Source organism: Petaurus breviceps, unplaced genomic scaffold (genome assembly GCF_028583685.1).
Source record: "Petaurus breviceps papuanus isolate PSGF00001 unplaced genomic scaffold, PetGlider_PUasm1.0 38, whole genome shotgun sequence".
Lineage (NCBI taxonomy): Eukaryota > Metazoa > Chordata > Mammalia > Diprotodontia > Petauridae > Petaurus > Petaurus breviceps.
The window spans coordinates 53221680-53240071 of record NW_027186304.1 but is presented as its reverse complement, the minus strand read 5'-3'; the positions used below and the strand labels follow the sequence as shown (position 1 = coordinate 53240071).

The window sequence follows — 18392 nt, the reverse complement described above, 5'->3', positions numbered from 1 at the left end:
CCAGTATGGCTAGATAGCACTGTGTGTGAAAGGAATCAGTGGTTCTTAATCAGAAACAAGCTAAGTTGGAGCTAAGGTTGTGAAGACCTTAAAAAGCCAAACAGAGAAATTTATATTTGTTTATTGAGGTAATTGATGTGAAGTATGAAACTCTGGCCAAAGAATCGGGAAAGTCCAAATCCGCATCCCTACCTCAAGTTCCTTAATATTAACTTTGTGATCTGAGGGGAGGGCAAGCCATTTAACTTCTCTCTAGGCCTCAGCTGCCTCATATGAAAAATAGGGGTAATAATAAAATTATCTCACCGAGGATTGTTCTGGAGGTAAAATGAGCTGAATTGTCAAGCCCTTTGCAAGCCCTGAAGCACTTTGTAAAAAAGTATTTGTTAGCGTTAATAATAAAAAACCACTGGAGTTGATTTAGTAGGAGAATGACCAGGTCCGAACTGTGCTTTAGGAAAAGTACTTTGGCAGCTGAAGACAGTCTGGAGTGGGGAGAGATTGAGGCATCGAGATCAGTAAACCTTTCCTCCCTCCAATGTTTCAGAGCATCTCCACTATCCTCAAAGAAAGAAAGAGTAAATCGTGGGATGAATAGGTTGCAGGGAAATGTATCATAGGACATGAAGCTAGAAGGGCCCCTAGTGGTCATCTAGTTCAAAACCTTCATTTTTATAGATGAGGAAATTAGGTCCATAGAGGGTTAAATGATTTGCCTATAGAGGTGGTAAACAGTAGAGGCAGAATTAGAACCAAAGTCCTGATACTTTTTTCCACTATTTCCATAAAGATTCACGGGAAAAGAATCCATTTAAGTTTGTAGATTTTACTACCTAAGGTTAACTTCTTAAAAGTTTTGCTGATCAGTTAGTCATCACCTCTTTCTTCCAAATATCCTGATGCCTATATGTAATTGAGAAATATTTAACAAAATTGAAAATATAATAAAACATATATAATATTACATTTTAAAACTAAGTCAATAAGCAGTCTGCAGGCATCCTTATATACAGATTAAAGACTCCTGTTTCTATCTGAGTTTGACTGCACTGATATATAGGACATGTGGTCTCCATTCAGGTCATCCTCTCTACCAGAAAATTAGACTCTACCTCTGGAATCACCATGGGCCTTGATATGCTATTTTGGGGCTCCTGCTCCCCAATCATCTCTATGACATATTACTGTGCTCATAACCACCTTTCAATGCCCCTTTACATGTGTTGCCCTCCTTGAGGTCAGATACTGTTTTGCCTATTTGCATCTCTAGAATTTAGCACATCATCTGAAACAAAGCATTTATTAAATGTTCTGTGTCTGTCTGTGTATCTATCTATTAATAGTGCATGGAACATGAATAACGACCCAGCAAAAGAGCCTGAGAAGGAGTCACATGAGTAGAAGGAGAAATGAGAAAATAATGTCACAAAAATCCAAAGGTGAATCCAGGAGGGTGGGATAGTCAATTATGCCAAATGCCTATGAGACATTAATAAGAACACTGATTAAGGCTTATTGTATTTTGCAACTAAATGATAACTGATGACTATGGAGGGAGTAGTTTCAGCTGTGATAAGGTGGGAAGCCAGGCTGCAAGGGTTAAGAAGATCATTAAAAACAGAGGAAGTGGAGGTCCTGAGTGTAGAGGGCTTTTTCAAGGAATTTGATTGAGAAAGGGAAGAGAGATATAGGATGTCTAATATAGAGCTACAGACTTGGTCACTTTGCTTATCCCTTGCTGCTGACCAATGGACAGCGTGGCTAGAGAGAAAGTCTCTGGAAGGGGGGCAGTTGACCAGAACAAAAGGCTTAATACTCACATATCTATATTCGTTTTCAAGTTTTCCTTTTAAAATATTATCTTTCCAGGAGGGAGGAGGAGAAGGGGGAGGAAATTTAAAGCTTATGGAAGTAAATGTTGAAAACTAAAAATAAATTAACCTAAAAAAAACCCACTTCTGACAGAAAAAAATAAAAAATAAAAACTGGCCCCATACTGATCAGTCAGTTAGTTTTTCATGTTCCTTTGATTGTTTACAGACACTTGAGAGTAGTGGGACACTTCTTTTTCCGAATTCAGGAAATTACACCTATATGTTCTCTCCTTCCAACTTAGAAAGTCTCCAATCTTTCATCCAATTAGAAATCATTATCTAATGTTGTATTGTTTCTTTTTTATTAATTGACCTTATATGATGTTTTTTAATGTTTAAAAATCTTCCTCCCCCTGCCAGGATCCAGGCCTAAGCTAAGGAGGTTTGGTCACACTTTGCTAGGAAACTGCCATGCACTGCTTAATAAATTGATATGCTTGGGGAAAAAAACCATTCTCTTTCCTTTCAATGGGAAAATCACAGTGTGACTTGCCTTCAAATCTCCCTACAGACAAAGCTGAAAAGATTACAGGGTATTGTCAAAATGTGAAAAATATTTTATTTATTTTTTCTATGTATTGTGTAGGGAGGTACTAAAGATAATGGTGGAGGGGAGTAAAGAAGGGATCTTCATTTACGTCATGCTTCTTTGAAGGAACTCAAAGTACATTTCCTTTAAAAAAAAATAAGGCAGAGGGAAGTTATAAGGTTTGCTCCAAATCATATAGAGAATCATCAGTAAGTCATAGCCAAAACAAAGTGTGCTAACCACAACTCAATATATCCTCCAGGTGAGGCAGTGAATAGAGCACTGGCCCTGGAGTTAGGAGGACCTGAGTTCAAATCTGACCTCAGCCACTTAACACACACAAAAAACTAGCTCTGTGACCTTGGGCAAGTCAACCCCAATTGCCCTTCCCCACCCCCCCAAAAAAAACAAAAAAAAATCCTCCAGGCTATTATCCTTCATATCAGGTAGCAATCACAGAATCCCAGAATTTCAGACTTGGAAGGGACATCAGATATCATCTATCTATTCTAAATATTTCTGAACTTTTTTGGCACCAGGGACACCTTTTGGCAGTCTGGTAAAGACTACTACCCTTTCTCAGAATAATGTTTTTAAATGCATAAAAGAAAACACATAGGAATAAAAAGGAAATTAATTATATCAAAATGAAGTTACTAAATTAAAAAAAAATACAGGTTAAGATCTTCTGATTCAGACTAATTTGAATCTGAAAATTTAATTAAATTGAAGAAATGTTTTTAAAGCCCTTATTATGTGCCAGATGTGGCAGTAGGGATACAAAAACAAAATAACCCCCTGCCCTCAAGCAGCTTATATTCATTCTGTTGGTGGGAAGAAATTATGTAGGGAGAAGATATGGACATAAAAAAGTAAATACAAATTATAATACAAAGTAATTGCCAGGATTTGGAGGGAACCTATAGGTCAGGAGATTTTTATGCTTTTCACAGTACCAAAGGTAATACAGAAGGTAAACAGAAGGATAGATGGTAGGCTGGTCTCTGGTCCTGCCTCATGGTAAAAGCAGTAGAGGCCTGGGGCCTGTTTGGTTATAGAGGGGACAGGTCGATTTGAGCTACTCACCCTCCACTATTAATATTCAGCTTGGTAGGCTCTGCCCCAAGGCTCACTTCTGATTTTGTGTCTGTTTTCTCAGTCAGGAGGGGCCGATCTACTCAGTTTTGCAGTGAGCCTCATGCAGAGCTCACCTGACTGAATTATTCAGGTTAGTTTTGTTTACATTTAAAAATAACCTTTATTCTATCTGTTATTTCTCACATTTTGCTCTGCTTATGATCTTAAAAGTTTTGTTGCTTTTTGATTTTACATAATCATTTCCACGTAAGCCCAAGTCCTTCCTCTCCCCTTATTGAACACATAAAAAGAAAGACATATGTAAGGTACTTTTTGTATGTTGACATTTTGGTTTCTTTAACAGACAAATAGGAATTATGTCAGGAACACCAATAAAATAAGGATGAGGGGTGTGTAAAGGTAATGGGAATTTGAAGATCTTCCCTGCCCTTTAATAAGCCTAAAGGAATTTGGAGATCTTCCCTGTCCCCTAATATGCCAAATGTGATCACATGGAGTCTGTGGTAAAAGGAGCTTGTTGAAGGGTGGAACAGAGCCCACAGGAAGCTGAGATCCAGAGTAGATAGAGCTAGATGGAAGAGAGAATGCATTAAGGGAGAGAGCTAGGCTTTGTGGGAAGTCTAACGGATGGTGTGTTAACTTATTTGGTGCTATGATGGATTCAGCTTTCTGGTTTGAGGATTTGGTTTTCTGGTGTCTGAATAAATGTTTTGCTTCTGTCTTATATATGGAGAGTCTGTTATATTTTGCAATTGAGAACTATGCCGGCATATTTACAGTTGCTGTTGGCACTGTGAATATTGTGTTGCCGCTATAGGGGGAACAGCCTCTAAGAAAAAAAATGATGGAGAGAGACTCAGACTTCTCTGAGGGCCAGAGAAAACAATACCTCATATCTGTGAACTTAGAGGACCTTTCTGAAGGCAGAGAATGGAGTTAAAGATGGTTTCAGTGCACTACAGTCCATTAGTTTGATTAAATATCACTGTTTCCAGAATTTTAAAGACTACAGGAGATAAAACTATCGCTAATAATAATAGGTAGCATTTACATAACTTTTAAGGTTTACAAAGTGCTGCATATATGCTACCTCATTTTATCCTCATACCAACAAGTGAGAAATCTGAGGATGAGACCAGTTAAGTGATTTGCCTAGGGTCACAAAGTTATTAAGTGTCTGAGGTGGAATTTGAACCCAGGATTTCCTGATCCCAAGTTTAGTACTCAAATAAAATAAATGTTTGGGGACTACAAAAAGATCATATAAGGTCAGTTAGGGTCATGTCTAACAGAATGGTAGAATTTTTGAATTTTGTATCTTAAGTTGGAGATGGGTCACATGAATGAGGAAGCCTGATGTGTGGCATCAGAAGTCAGGAAGTGATAAGTAAGAAAGATACAACTAGGTAAACAAAGAAGGAAAGGAATGTTAGCGTAAAAGGCATGGAAGATGCGAGAGGCAATGTGAGTAGCTGCTTCCAGTAGGCTACAGAAACTCATTAAAGGTGAGGTTTACCTGGAAGCAGTGCTAATTGCTTTGCTGAGACCTGAGTACTTACAGAAAGGTAGGATGGCCTTCTAGAGTCATCTACAATCTGAGAGAATCAAAATTTCTCAGGGCTTTCTTTGTATCACCTTTTTTTTCATTTTTCAAATGCTTTATTAACTTCTCATTTACATCATTCATTTCTGCCAGATTTTGAGTTACAAATTTTCTCCCTGTTTTTCCCCTACCCACCACCCCAAAATAGCAGTCCCACAGGATATCCCCTCCTCCAATCTGCTCTCTCCCATATCCCTTTAGACTTTTCCAGTAGGGCATGGTGGATCTCTATGCCCCAGTGCCTGTATATCTTATTTCCCAATTACGTGTAAAATAGTATTAATAATAGTGTGTATATATATATATATTTTTTATTTAAACATTTGATTTTAAAACTTTGAATTCCAGATTCATTCCCTTCCTCCCTTGTTACCTACCCTTACTGGGAAGATAAGCAGTTCAGTATAGGTTGTAAAAGACTAACTATATTTCCTTCCCTCCTATCCCACCTCCCACTTGTTCTATTCTCTACTTTGATCCCATACCTTTTCAAAAGTGTGTGCTTCCAACTTCCCTCCCCCCCCAGCCTGCCTTCCCTTCCATCATACCCCCTCTCATCCCTTCCCCCTCCACTCTCCTGTAGGGTGAGATACCCTATTTAGTGTATATTTCATTCCCTCCCCAAGCCAAATTCAATGGGAATAAGGTTGACCCATTTCCTTTTGCCTTCCTATTCTTCCCCTCCATTGTAACCATTTCCCCTTGCCTCTTCTATATGAGATAGTTAACCCCATTCTGTCTGTCCCCATCTCCTCTCATCATATTCCTCTCTCACCTCTTAATTTCACCTTTTAAGTATCATCCCTTCCTATTAAATTGTTCCTGTGCCCTCTATGTATACCTGTAAACATATATACACTCATTCACATATGTATTCATATGCCCATATACCCTCATATATAGACATATATATATATTTCTATTCCCTTCAACTATTTTCATACTGAGAAAAGTTTCGTCAGTTACAATTATTGTTTTTTCATGTAGGAATGTTAATAGTTCAACTTTGATAAGTTCCTTTTGATTTCTTTTCCCTGTTTACCTTACCTTCTCATGCTTCTTGTATCTGAATGTCAAATTTTCTATTCAACTCTGGTTTTTTCATCAAGAATTCCTGAAAGTCCTCTATTTCACTGAATGACCATATTTCCCCCTAAAACATGATACTCAGCTTTGCTGGGTAGGTGATTCTTGGTTTTAATCCCAGCTCCTTTGACCTCTGGAATACCACATTTCAAGACCTTTAATCCCTCAGTGTAGAAGCTGCCAGATCCTGGGTTATCCTGGTTGTGTTTCCACAATATTCAAATTGTTTCTTCCTGGCTGCTTGTAATATTCTCTCCTTGATCTGGGAATTCCGGAACCTGACTATAATATTCCTAGGAGTTTTCTTTTTGGGATCTTTTTCAGGAGGTGATCAGTGGATTCTTTCAACCTCTATTTTGCCCTCTGGTTCTAAAACATCAGGGAAATTTTCCTTGAGGATTTCTTGGAGGATGATTTCTAGGTTCTTTCTTTGATCACGGCTTTCAGTTAGTCCAATAATTTTAAAATTATCTCTCCTGGATCTATTTTCCAGGTCAGTGGTTTTTCCCATGAGATATTTCACATTGCCTTCTATTCTTTCATTTGTTTGGATCTGTTTAATAGTGTCTTGATTTCTCATAAAGTCATTAGCTTCCATTTGCTCCGATCTAATTCTGAAGCAATGATTCTCTTCAGTGAACTTTTGAGATTCTTTTTCCATCTGGCAAATTTGGCTTTTTAAGACATTCTTCTCCTCACTTCCCTTTTGAGCCTCTTTTGCCATTTGAGTTAGTCTATTTTTTAAGGTTTGATTTTCTTCAGTTAGGCTGTTGACTCTCATTTCGTAATTTTCTTGTGTCATTCTCATTTCTCTTCCCAATTTGTCCTCCACTTTTCTTATCTGCTTCTTAAGGTCCTCTATGGCCTGTAACCAGCTTGTATTTTCCTTTGAAGCTTTTGGTGCAGGAGTTCTGACTTCACTGTATTCCTCCTGTTCCTTGCTTTGCTCTTTTTTGTTCCCAAAATAGGAGTCTAATGTTGGGTTCTTCTGTTTGCTTTGTTTCCTTTGCCTGGTCATGCTGCCCCTCAGTCACTTGATCCCTGGGCCTTTTGCCACAGTAGGACTCTGCTACCAGACAGGGGAGCTTTGTACCAAACGCTGGGGTTTTCTCAGCTGCCGGAGGTATTAGTTGGGTGCCCTCTCTGAAGCCTCCACACGCTCTGGCAAGCTGGTCACACACCCCAGGACCTCTACCCTAGACTGCAATCCAGATCCAAGCAGGTTAAAGCAAGAGTGATTACCCCTCAGACTGGTTGCTTGGTCCCCCAACACTCGGCAGGCCAGCATCTGAAGCTGCCATGTAATGGGGGTTGAGCCTGCTGCCCTCAGCGGTTTGAAGCCGATGCACTCCCAACTACTGGGTCCCAAAGTCCACAGTGCACTGACCTCTCACTTTGTCCTTAGCATCTATGTGTTGATAATTCTGGAAAAGGTCACAGCTGTTGGTGATCTGGAATCCCTCCAGCCAGCAGCTGGTCAGGCCTGCTCTGGGGCTAAAACCTCAGGTGGGGCTGGGCACGGCTCCCAGAGCACTGGGCTGGCCGATTCCTGCTGGGCTCTCCTCAGTGGGAGGTTAGCTTCTCTGTGTCATTTTGTGGGTTCTCTATCTCCAAAGTTTGTTCATAGTGCCCTTTTACATGAATTGGGGAAGGTGGAAGCCAGAGCCACGAGGAGGACCTGCTTTTACTCTGCCATCTTGACTATGCCCCCCTCCCCCACCTTGTGTCACCTTTTAACAGTTTGAGAGGAAGAGCAGGGAAAAGATAGGCTTTACATCTAAAGGGGTATGACTTTTCTAAGAGCGGAATGGATTGGCAACATTGTTAACTAAAGAAAGGCTGCAGGGCTCTATCACCAGTTATGGCTTGAGCAGAAGCTCCTAGAAGAACCACAGCAAATCAGCAGATCTGAGGAGCTTGTGAGTTCTCTAGCTTATGGGAACTGTCTTTAAGAGAATAACACTTTCAGGGTGGCTAGGTGGTACAGTGCATAGAGAACCGACCCCAGAGTCAGGAGGACCTGAGTTCAAATCCAGCCTTGGACACTTAACACACACACAAACTAGTCGTGTGACCTTGGGCAAGTCACTTAACCCCAGTTGCCCTACCTTCCCCCCTCCAAAAAAAACAGAATAACACTTTCTCAGCCCCCTGCCAAGAATGGTTTTGTGTTAAAATAGCTTGTCACTATTTACCCAAGTTGAAAGTAGTAGAGAAGTGGCTTTGTTCCACAAAACAATGGTGGGGGAAAGAAAGGGACTAGATATCAGAGAAACAGTTTTGTCCAGCAGATGGTGTGTGGTACATACTATTCTCTAAAGAGACCTTATATACTAAGGCATGCCATTCAGAGTTGTGAGCTGCCCTGGCCATATTCCCAGTAGGGTTCCCTGTGTGCCTTCTCTCCTTAAGTATACACTGATAGAAGAGTGTGACTGGGTTTTGGACTGTTAAGACTATATTTATTCATGTTCTTATTGTCTATTGAATAAATAATGATTGTTCTTACTCTTACATTATTGTTCAGTGTTTCATGTTTAAGAGTCAATGGTATCTTGGATTGATTCCTGCAATCAATGTAGTCACTGATGGATTTCTATAAATGGGAAGCATACCAATGGGGGCTCGGGAGCTGCAACAATGAGTGATAGGAGCTGCTAGCACGAAAGCAGGCTGGGGAGAGTGATTCATTCCAGAGAGAGAAAAGGGATTTGGGGACCCCATCAGAAGCCATACCTGTGGGCTACACTGCTTATGTAGGTGGGATGGTACCACAACCAGACTGCATATTTCAGCAAAGTCAACCAATTTATCAACCATGTCCAATCATCTACACTGTATTTCATATTCACAGTCCCTACCTCTCTACCGAAAGGAAGAAAATGTGTTTTCTTCTCAGGTCTTAAGGATGAATATTGTTTATTTCAATTCATTGAACTCAACTGCTTTTTAGTGTTAAGTTACATTATTGTAGTAATTATATGTATTATCTTCTTGGATGTGCTTTCTTCAGTCTGAACCATTTTATTCATATCCACTTTAAGCCTCAGTTTTCCAATCTATTAACAGAGAAGATTGAATTAGGTGATATAAGGTCCCTTGAACTCTAAATTCAATAATTCTTACCTCTAGTTTCTAGCAGAGGTTCAAATATGCAGAGAATTGCTCAAAAGGTAGGAAAAAGTACGGTGGAAACACTGGTTAGTCTATAAATTGGATAATCAGCCCTTAGAAAATTGAGAATTGCCAACATACAATTTTGCCTTTTCCTTCTCTCTGAAAACATCCCATAGCTCTACTTTTCCAGCAGCTGGAAGGAGGGTCTCACATGCCAGACTCTTGCTTCTATATGGAAATTAGGCGATGGAAGTTATCACCAGATCTCACTGTATGAAAAAATCCAGTTCCTAGGAAATGCTGTTTGACAGTGGAAGTTACTTTCTTCTCTCCAGTTTCTATGAATCTCAGTTATCTCCATTGGGATTGCAATCCTTGTTGCCTTGAAAAATATATTAATTTGCTTGGGGGATGGAAATCCCTGGGGTCAACTGATGTAATCCTTGCAGGAAAATGCAACATAAATCACACTGATCTTTGCATGCACAGGGCAAATGTCTATTGCCCTGAGGACATTGAAGTCTTTTTGTAATTGAACCAGTATAAAAAATATCAACACCACATGCCTTTTAAAGCAGGTATAATTATATTCCTTTCATTAGAGGTCTGCTATAAAAAAGTCCCTCTAAAGAAAGAATTCAATAATAACAGATAAAATTGAATGATATTAAATCATAAAGTGTTTAATAACTATTATTAATTATGCTCTTTTCATGAAAATCTTTGCTTTGGCATAGATGGGGCATATTCTCATTACAGAAAATATCTTGCTTTATTCAGTCATTAAAACTCTCCCCACCCCTAATAAATGGTGATTATGGAACTGTTGGGGAAGAGGCAGCATGAGTTTAATGGATTAGAAGGAAGGAAACCAAGTTTCTAATCATTATTGAGCTGTGTGACCTTGGGTAGTCATATTTCTCTGAATTTAATTTCTTTCATTGCTAGCTGAGAGGTAAATGAGAGGCTCAGACTAGGTGACAGCCGAGGTCATTTTATTCTGAAAATCTATAAACCTATTTCTATGATTACCCACATGCAGCCAGACCAAATTCTAGAATCTCTACAATCTAATGCCATTTCATAAAGGGAAAGTGATCTAGTGGATACTTATATTCATTCTGAAGAATTCTCTACCTTCTATTTCATCATGAGCCCAGACATGCAGACAGAGAGGAAATTGTGGCATAGCAGAAAGAGCAAAGTACCTGAAAATCAGGAGATCTAGATTTGACTATTGGTTCTGGCACATCCTAGAATCATAGATTTGAGACTGAAGGAACCTTAAAGATTTTTTAATCCAATTCCCTCTTATTTATTTATTTTTGCTTTTAGGAGGGGGGAAATGTAGGACAATTGGGGTTAGGTGACTTGCCCAAAGTCACACGGCTAGTAAGTGTGTCAAGTGTCTAAGGCTGGATTTGAACTCAGGTCCTCCTGTCTCCAGGGCTGGTGATCTATTCACTGCACTACCTAGCCACCCCCCAATTCCCTCATTTTTAAAGATAAGGAAACTGAGCCTCAGTGGAGGTAAAATGACTTTGCCCAAGGTTAAACAGGTAATAACAAATAGGAGGATCAGACTATGACCTCAAATTTTCTAACTCAAAATCCAATATAAGACCCGGGGCAAGCCCTTAAACTCTGACGAACTCAGTTTCATTATTTGTAAGTGAACAAAATTAATGCCTATTCTACAAGCCTTTTTTCATGTGATCACAGACATTATAACTGGAAGAGATCACAAAGGTCAACTTAGTCTTACATCCTTCCTCATTGTAAAATCGGGAAATTGAATGCAAGAAAAATGAAATGATTTGGTCAAGGTCACATAGTGGTAGGGGAGCAGAGACAGTATTCACACCTAGGGTTCCTGACTCCTAATGGCGCATTTCTCCCAACTGTCTCCTCATAGAGTTGTCCTGGAGAAAATGCTTGGTAAATCTTAAAATGCCCATGAACACTACTATTTCAAGGACGGTCAATTCAATTTGACAAACACTTGCTAATTAATTACCCAATCAATGTTCAGGGAATGAGGGATTCAAGAACTAAAACAGTTCCTGCTCTAAAAGGAAACTACCATCTAAAAGACAATAGCTGGGGAGGCTAGATGGCACAGTGAATAGAGCACCAGCCCTGGAGTCAGGAACACCTGAGTTCAAATCCAGCCTCAGACACTTAACACAAAAAACTAGCCATGTGACCTTGGGCAAGTCACTTAACCCCAGTTGCTCTACCTTCCCCCTCCAAAAAAAGGAGAAAAAAAAAAGACAATAGTTAACTAAGTATCAAATTAATTAAGCTGCAAAGGAAAATAAAATTTGGGCAAAGGAGGAGCCTACACATTACTCTCCCTTGCTCACTTTCCCAAACTGGTCTGGTTGTTACCTGTATGTGCCATTCCACCTCCAGCCTCTCTGTGTCTTTGTGCAAACTATTTCTCAGGCCTGGAGTGCATTCCGTCTTCACCTGTCTCTTAAAATCCTCTGGCTGTTTCCAAAGCATCATTACTGTGTTACCTACCACAGGAGGCTTTCCACTGTCTCCTTAAGAGTTATTTTAGGGGAAGCCAGGTGGCACAGAGAGTAAGAGCACCGGCTCCAGTGTTGGGATGACCTGGGATCGAATCCCGGGCTCTCAGACACTCAGCACCACACCCAGAAACACCTGGCCGTGTGACCTTGAGCAAGTTACTTAACCCCAATTGCTTAGGAGCGGCCAGGTGGCTCAGCGAGTAAGAGCACCGGCTCCAGTGTTGGGATGACCTGGGATTGAATCCTGGGCTCTCAGACACTCAGCACCACACCCAGAAACACCTGGCCGTGTAACCTTGAGCAAGTTACTTAACCCCAATTGCTTAAAAAAAAAAAAAAAAGAGTTTACCCTCTGTCAACTCTGGAAATGACTTTCTATTTAATTTTTAAAAATATATTAATCATTTATCTATTAATCTTTATGATTTAACATGTAATTTCATCAGTGTATAAGGTACCCCCTCTATCGATATGCATTAATTTATAGTCTTAAGAGTGTTATCTGGAAGCAATGAAAAGAGGAAGTGACTTTTGTAGGGTCACATAGTCATGATATGTCAGAGGTGGGTCTTGAAACCAGGCCCTCTTGCCTCTGAGGTCAGTTCTCTATACCATATTGCCTCTTATCTTGTACATACTTATCTATCCTCCTGTATTCCCACATCGCCAACTTACAACTGGCTTCTGCCTATAGGTATCACAAATTCACTTCTAAAACAGAAGCTATTCTTTTTTCCTCCCCGACTCACACATCTCATGAACTTTCTTATTTTTGTCAAGCGTACCACTGGCCATTCCTCCAGTCACTGAGGTTTCTGACCTCTTAAGTCAGCAGTGTCAAGCTCAAATAGAATCAGATTCTTGTAGGCATGGCCTCAGACTGACTTAGGAAATCACAAATTGGCATTATTTAAGTGGCATTGCACTTTTATTGTGTAAAGCATTTCCCAATTAGATTTTTTCCCTGCTTTGTGCCACAGGCACTCTGGAGTTTTGCTGGGCCTCAGGACAATGGGGTTTGATACCTCTACTATAATGTATCCTCAATTCTTTTCTTCATTCCCGGGCCTGATCAGCTGATAAATTTTTGTCAATTCTACCTCTATAACATGCCTTGTATTTGTTCTCTTTTCTACACTCAAACAGCCACAACCTTTGTTAAAAGGCTCTTATCAACTCTCTCCTGGAATATGGTGATATCTTTTGTATCCCCTTTGAAATACATCCTCAGTACAGATGTCAAACCATGCCAGTCTCGAGTTCAGGGAACTTCAAAGGCTCCCTGTTGCCCTACTGTAGGAGATGATACAAGATTGGGTTATTGTTATTGTTGTTTTTTAACATTTAAACTTCTTCATAATCTGACTTCTACCTTTATTTAGTGACTGATTGATCTCACATTATTCCCCCTCACATATTCCAGTCAAGCTACCTTATTTGCTGTTCCTGTAGCCTGTCCCTATGTAGTTGCTTCCATGAAGACTTGGTGTGTTGAGTGAGTGGTCATCTGTACACCTGAATTCACTTCTTACCTAAAATTCTCCAAATATCAAAGGTTTTTGACCAGAGAAGGAACTTCTTTCTCCTTAGAAGCCATGTGGCAAGACAGAGAAAGGAATTATAAGTCACACCTTTACCTCTTCCATCAAGCCAGTAAAAAACTGGGGAACTCTGTGCTGGTATAATGGTAAGGGAATTCGAAGATCTTCCCTATCCCTTAATAGGCCTAAGGGAATTTGGAGATATTCCCTTCCTATTAATAGGCTTAATGTAATTACATGAAGCCTGTGGTAGGAAGAGTTTGCTACATGGGTGGAGCAGAGCCCAGAGGAAGGTGGAATTCAGAGTAGTTAGAGGGAAGGAGAAGAGAGGACATAGGCAAGGAGACAGGTAGGCTTGTGTTTGTTTGTGGGAAGGTTAAAGGATGGTGTGGCTCCCTGCTGTGTTATGGTGTATTAATTTCTTTGTTGCTATGATGGATTCAGTTTTCTGGTGTTGGGATTTGGCTTTCTGGTTGGGGATTCTGCTTTCTGGTGTCTGAATAAATGTTTTGCTTCTGTCTTCTATATGCAGAGTCTGTTATATTTTGTGATTCAGAACTATGCCAGCATATTCATAATTGCTATTGGTGCTGTGATTACTGCATTGGCACTACACTTGCTGACAGAAAGTGGAACAAGCCACACAGAACTGAGAATCTGTGGTGTGGCAGAGTGAGAAGTGAGTGGAGAAGAAAGTAGACTATAGTTGATGAGACTATCAAAATGGAATTTGCAACATTTATAACCTTCCATGTGTCCCCTTTGCCATCTCACTTTACTTACCATTTCTCTATGACAAATAGGGCATGGGTAGAGAAGAGGTTTCCCCAATCCCATTGCATTTCCTATAAGTTGCAATATGCTGCAAACGCTTATTTGCATTTCTATGTCACTTAAAGCTACAATTGAAGAATATGACTATTTACAGAGATAATCTGTACAAGACCATAAGTGTGCTGTGTGGGAATGAAAGAGAGTAAGTTAACTCAAAAAAGGAAAGGAGATTTTCCTCAGCTCAGCTGGGAAAAGGCAGAAGAGAAATAATTAAAGAACTTCTACAATCTTATAAACCTTCAAGAGATCTATAACTAATAGATAGCTTGGAATCCGAGAGAGATTTAACAAGAAAATGATGCAGTAGCAGTGAGATGGAAGGTGGTGTCTTTGTTCAGTTGATTATGGGATGTACAAAATCCAGCCAATGTCCCACCTCATTACATGTTGAGGGCCTCCTGGCTATGGTATACCTGTACTCGGCCCTTGTCAAAATTCACCTGAAGTATGTTCAAGGCTTAAGAAAGACACTGACAAGCTGGAGTGTCCAAATGGGGGCAACCAAGATGTGAAGGGCTTTATGCCATAGGAGAATGAATAGAAGAAACTGGTCATTTTTAGCCTAACAAATGCTCAGGAGGACATAAAAGCCATGTTCAAGTGCTTGAAGAGTTGTCTTTTGGACTGTGGTTTAGACTTGCTCTAGTTGGCCTTAGGAAAGCAGGAACAGTAGCAAAATAACAATAATAATAAAACTAACAGGCAGAATTACATAGCACCTACTATGTGTCAGGTACTATGCGAAGTGCTTTACAAACAGTATCTCACAACAATCCTCAGAGGTACATGCTACACTATAAATGTCAGAACAGTCTTCCGAACGTAGAGCTGTCCCAAAGTGGAATTGGTCACCTGGAGGGGTGGGAGCTTGTACCCTTTGGATGGACATGGTCAGGCAGAGGATGGATGACCCTTTGTGGATATGCTACAGTAGGGGTCCCTTCATGCATTGGTTAGACGTCACATATAGCTACCAAAGGCCCTTCTAACTTGCTAATTCTGTGATCTCCCAGTTCTGTACTTTTGCAGAGGCTACACTGTCTGTCTGGACTGCTCTTCCTTCTCATTTCTTGTTCAATCGTTTCAGTCACACCTGACTCTTCATGACCCCATTTAGCATTTTCTTGATAAAGATACTAGAGAGGTCTGCCATTTCCTTCTCCAGCTCATTTTACAGATGAGGAAACTGAGGCAAATAGGGTTAAGTGATTTGCCCATGGTCACATAGCTAGTCAGTATGTGAGGCCAGATTTGAACTCAGGTTCACCTCAATCCAGGGCCAATGTTATATCCACTGTACCACCTAGTTGCCCCTGAACTCAGGTCTTCTTGACTCCAACCTCAGCATTTAATCCACTCTATCACCTACATTCCCCTTTAGTATTCCTAGCTTCTACAAGGCTCACCTTAAGTGACAGCTCCTTCATAGTACCCTTCATGATCACCCTTAGTGCCTAATGCCTTGAATGTCTGTAAAAATACTCTATTACAGCAATTAGCTAATTTTAAGCCTGGGGCAAATTTAATGAGATCTCAGATACACATGGTTCCTTTCTCTGCTGCTTCAGGGAATTTTTATTAGTGAAAAGTTAGCAGTACAACCAACAATGGCCAAGTCCACATTTTAGGAAAATCTTTGACATTTTGGCAAAGGTTTGGCTTTTTATCTTACACAGTGACATTTCTCTCTAAACTGACCCATGACATCTTAGTAGAGGCAAAATTTAGGTTAGGTTACCAGAAACATTGGGGTAAAGAAGCAAGGAGAGTATATTACAGTGTCTGTTAAAAGGCACCGGGAGGGGAACTTAGGAAAAGAACAGATATGTCCTCGGACCTTCCATAAGTCCTTGAGGAGGTAAGGTACAACTGGTGACATCAGCCTGAGTTTTTGCTTTGAGATGCCTACATGGCTCCAGCTTTCCCTTCTCTGACATAGTATCTACTTCCTCCTTCTGCTTTTATCAGTTGCTTCTGTGCTGCCAATTCTTTCTGGCTCAGCTCTTAATATTACTACTCATTCCTCTCTGTTGCCAGACCCTCAAATCTTTCCTGGTTTAGACCTTGCTAATAGTTTTATACAAGTTCCTGAGGGCATGACCAAGTCCCTCATGCAACTGGAAAAGATTTCCCATTACACCTACTTGAAATGTCTTTGATTGACTCAAGAAGTAAGTCCAGGATTATTTCATACCTAGTTCTAATTGATTGAATCAAAATTATAAAAGACTTAGCTACTCTGATCAAGACGATGATCTAAGACAATTCCAAAGATCCATGATTCTCCAAGATAATTCCCAAGATCCATGATTCTCTGTGCAGACTAAAGCATTTTTTTTTTTGCTTTATTTTTCTTGGTGCTGTATATATGTTTTCTTTTACAACATGGCTAATGTGGAAATGTTTTATATGACTTCACATATATTGATGTTAATTTCATATTTCTCACCTTCTCAATGGGTAGGGAAAGGACAGGAGGGAAAGAATTTGGAACACAAAATTTAAAGAAATGAATGTTAAAATTTTTTACATATAATTGAGAAATATTTAACATAATAAATAAAAAACATTCTTCCTTAACAAAAAGGAAATTACTTTTAAGTTGTGGTAATTAAAGGGCCCCTACCTATTATACCATTGTGTATATATTTTATTTTGATTTCCTGGTAGCCTATCATTTCTCCATAAAAATCCCTTGAGGGCAGGTACTGTTTCATCATTGTCCTCAGATCCCCATAGTACCTGGTAAATAGTAAACACTTAATAAATGATTGCTGAATGGATGAATAAGCAGTGTTAGGGAAGCCAGAGATATACAGGGAAGGGTCATCTGGCATGTCCAATGCCTTAAGATAGCCTCCAGGGACACAGAAGTCCTCAGAATTCTTTTCTCTGATCTGCATTTGTTAATTCTGAGCACTGTCATTACTCCCTCCTCCAAACCCCACAGTCACCTTTCAACATTCATTCTGATCAAGATCTACTATGAAGCAGCCACTTTATTCAGACGGTGATCATTCCCTGTTACTGACATTCTCTGAATCAGAGAATATGCCTGTCATTGTCTTTTGAGAGAACACACACCCAATTGGAAACACAAACCCTCAAGAAACACTCCCACTTCCAAAATCTAGACTTTCTGAAATTCCCACCCTTGCATTTTTCTCCTGCACCTTGAAAACCATGTTCAAAAGCATCATATAGGACTGGATTTGGAATTAAAAGAGCTGAATTTAAGTCTTGGATAGTAATGTCATCTTAGACAAGTCACTTTCCCACTGAGCCTCAGTTTCAGTAACTATAAGATGAGAAGACTGGACTAGAAAGTGAACCTCTGAGGTCCTTACCAGGTCCGAGGATACTATGGAATGCTGCCTCTGGTTTCCCTTCCTGTGCTGACTGTCTTCCTTTCTAAAATACTACTGAATTTCAAATGGTTAGAGGATAGAGAACAAAAGAAATATCTCTAAAATCAAAAGTGAATTTTAAGTAATGGTTTATCATAGCCTTAAATTTCAAGTCTGATAGCCTACTCTTAAACCCCATACTTACAGTTCATGGGACTTCTACATTTTCTGCATGTTATTTAAAGAAACTAAGACAAAGTTCCTCCTTGATAGTTACTCAGAGACTGACAAATGTCAGCCCACACTTTTCAATCTAGCCCAGAGGTTAATGAATAAAAGAAACAGCCAAATTTCCAATGTACACAGAAAAGTTTACTTCGTTGTTTCAGAGCAGATTATTTTTACTTTCACTTCTGGATTATCAGACTATTCACCAATAATGAATTAACTTGTTGCCACCTCTAAGGTTTTGCTTTAGTGGTTTTTTTTTCCTATTGTTATTTTTTTAAACAAACAAAAAAAGAAGTGTCTTTCACATTATAATTAAAACCTAGACTTCAAAGTCTGAGACCTGTGAGAACAAAATGTGGGTTTACCTACACGAATTTGGGCAAGGTGATAACCCTCTCTGATCCTCAGTTTCCTCATTTGTAAAATGAGGGTTTTGGACTATCTCAACAAATTCTTTTAAGTTATGCTCCTATCGATTTTTGTCCCTCCCTGGAATGAATCCAGGAATTAAACGACCTTTCTCCAGCTGAGACAGCAGCCAAGGAAGTGCGTTCTTTTGTTTGGGAGGAGAGCTCAGAATCTTTTTTTTTTTTTT

At 39.7% G+C, this 18392-nt stretch overlaps 1 protein-coding gene across 2 annotated transcripts in view; it reads right to left on the bottom strand.

Annotated features, from left to right (window-relative positions):
* Positions 1–18392, bottom strand: part of MAPRE2 (microtubule associated protein RP/EB family member 2) — a 201849-nt gene that overhangs the window by 145230 nt on the left and 38227 nt on the right. The window lies entirely within an intron of this gene.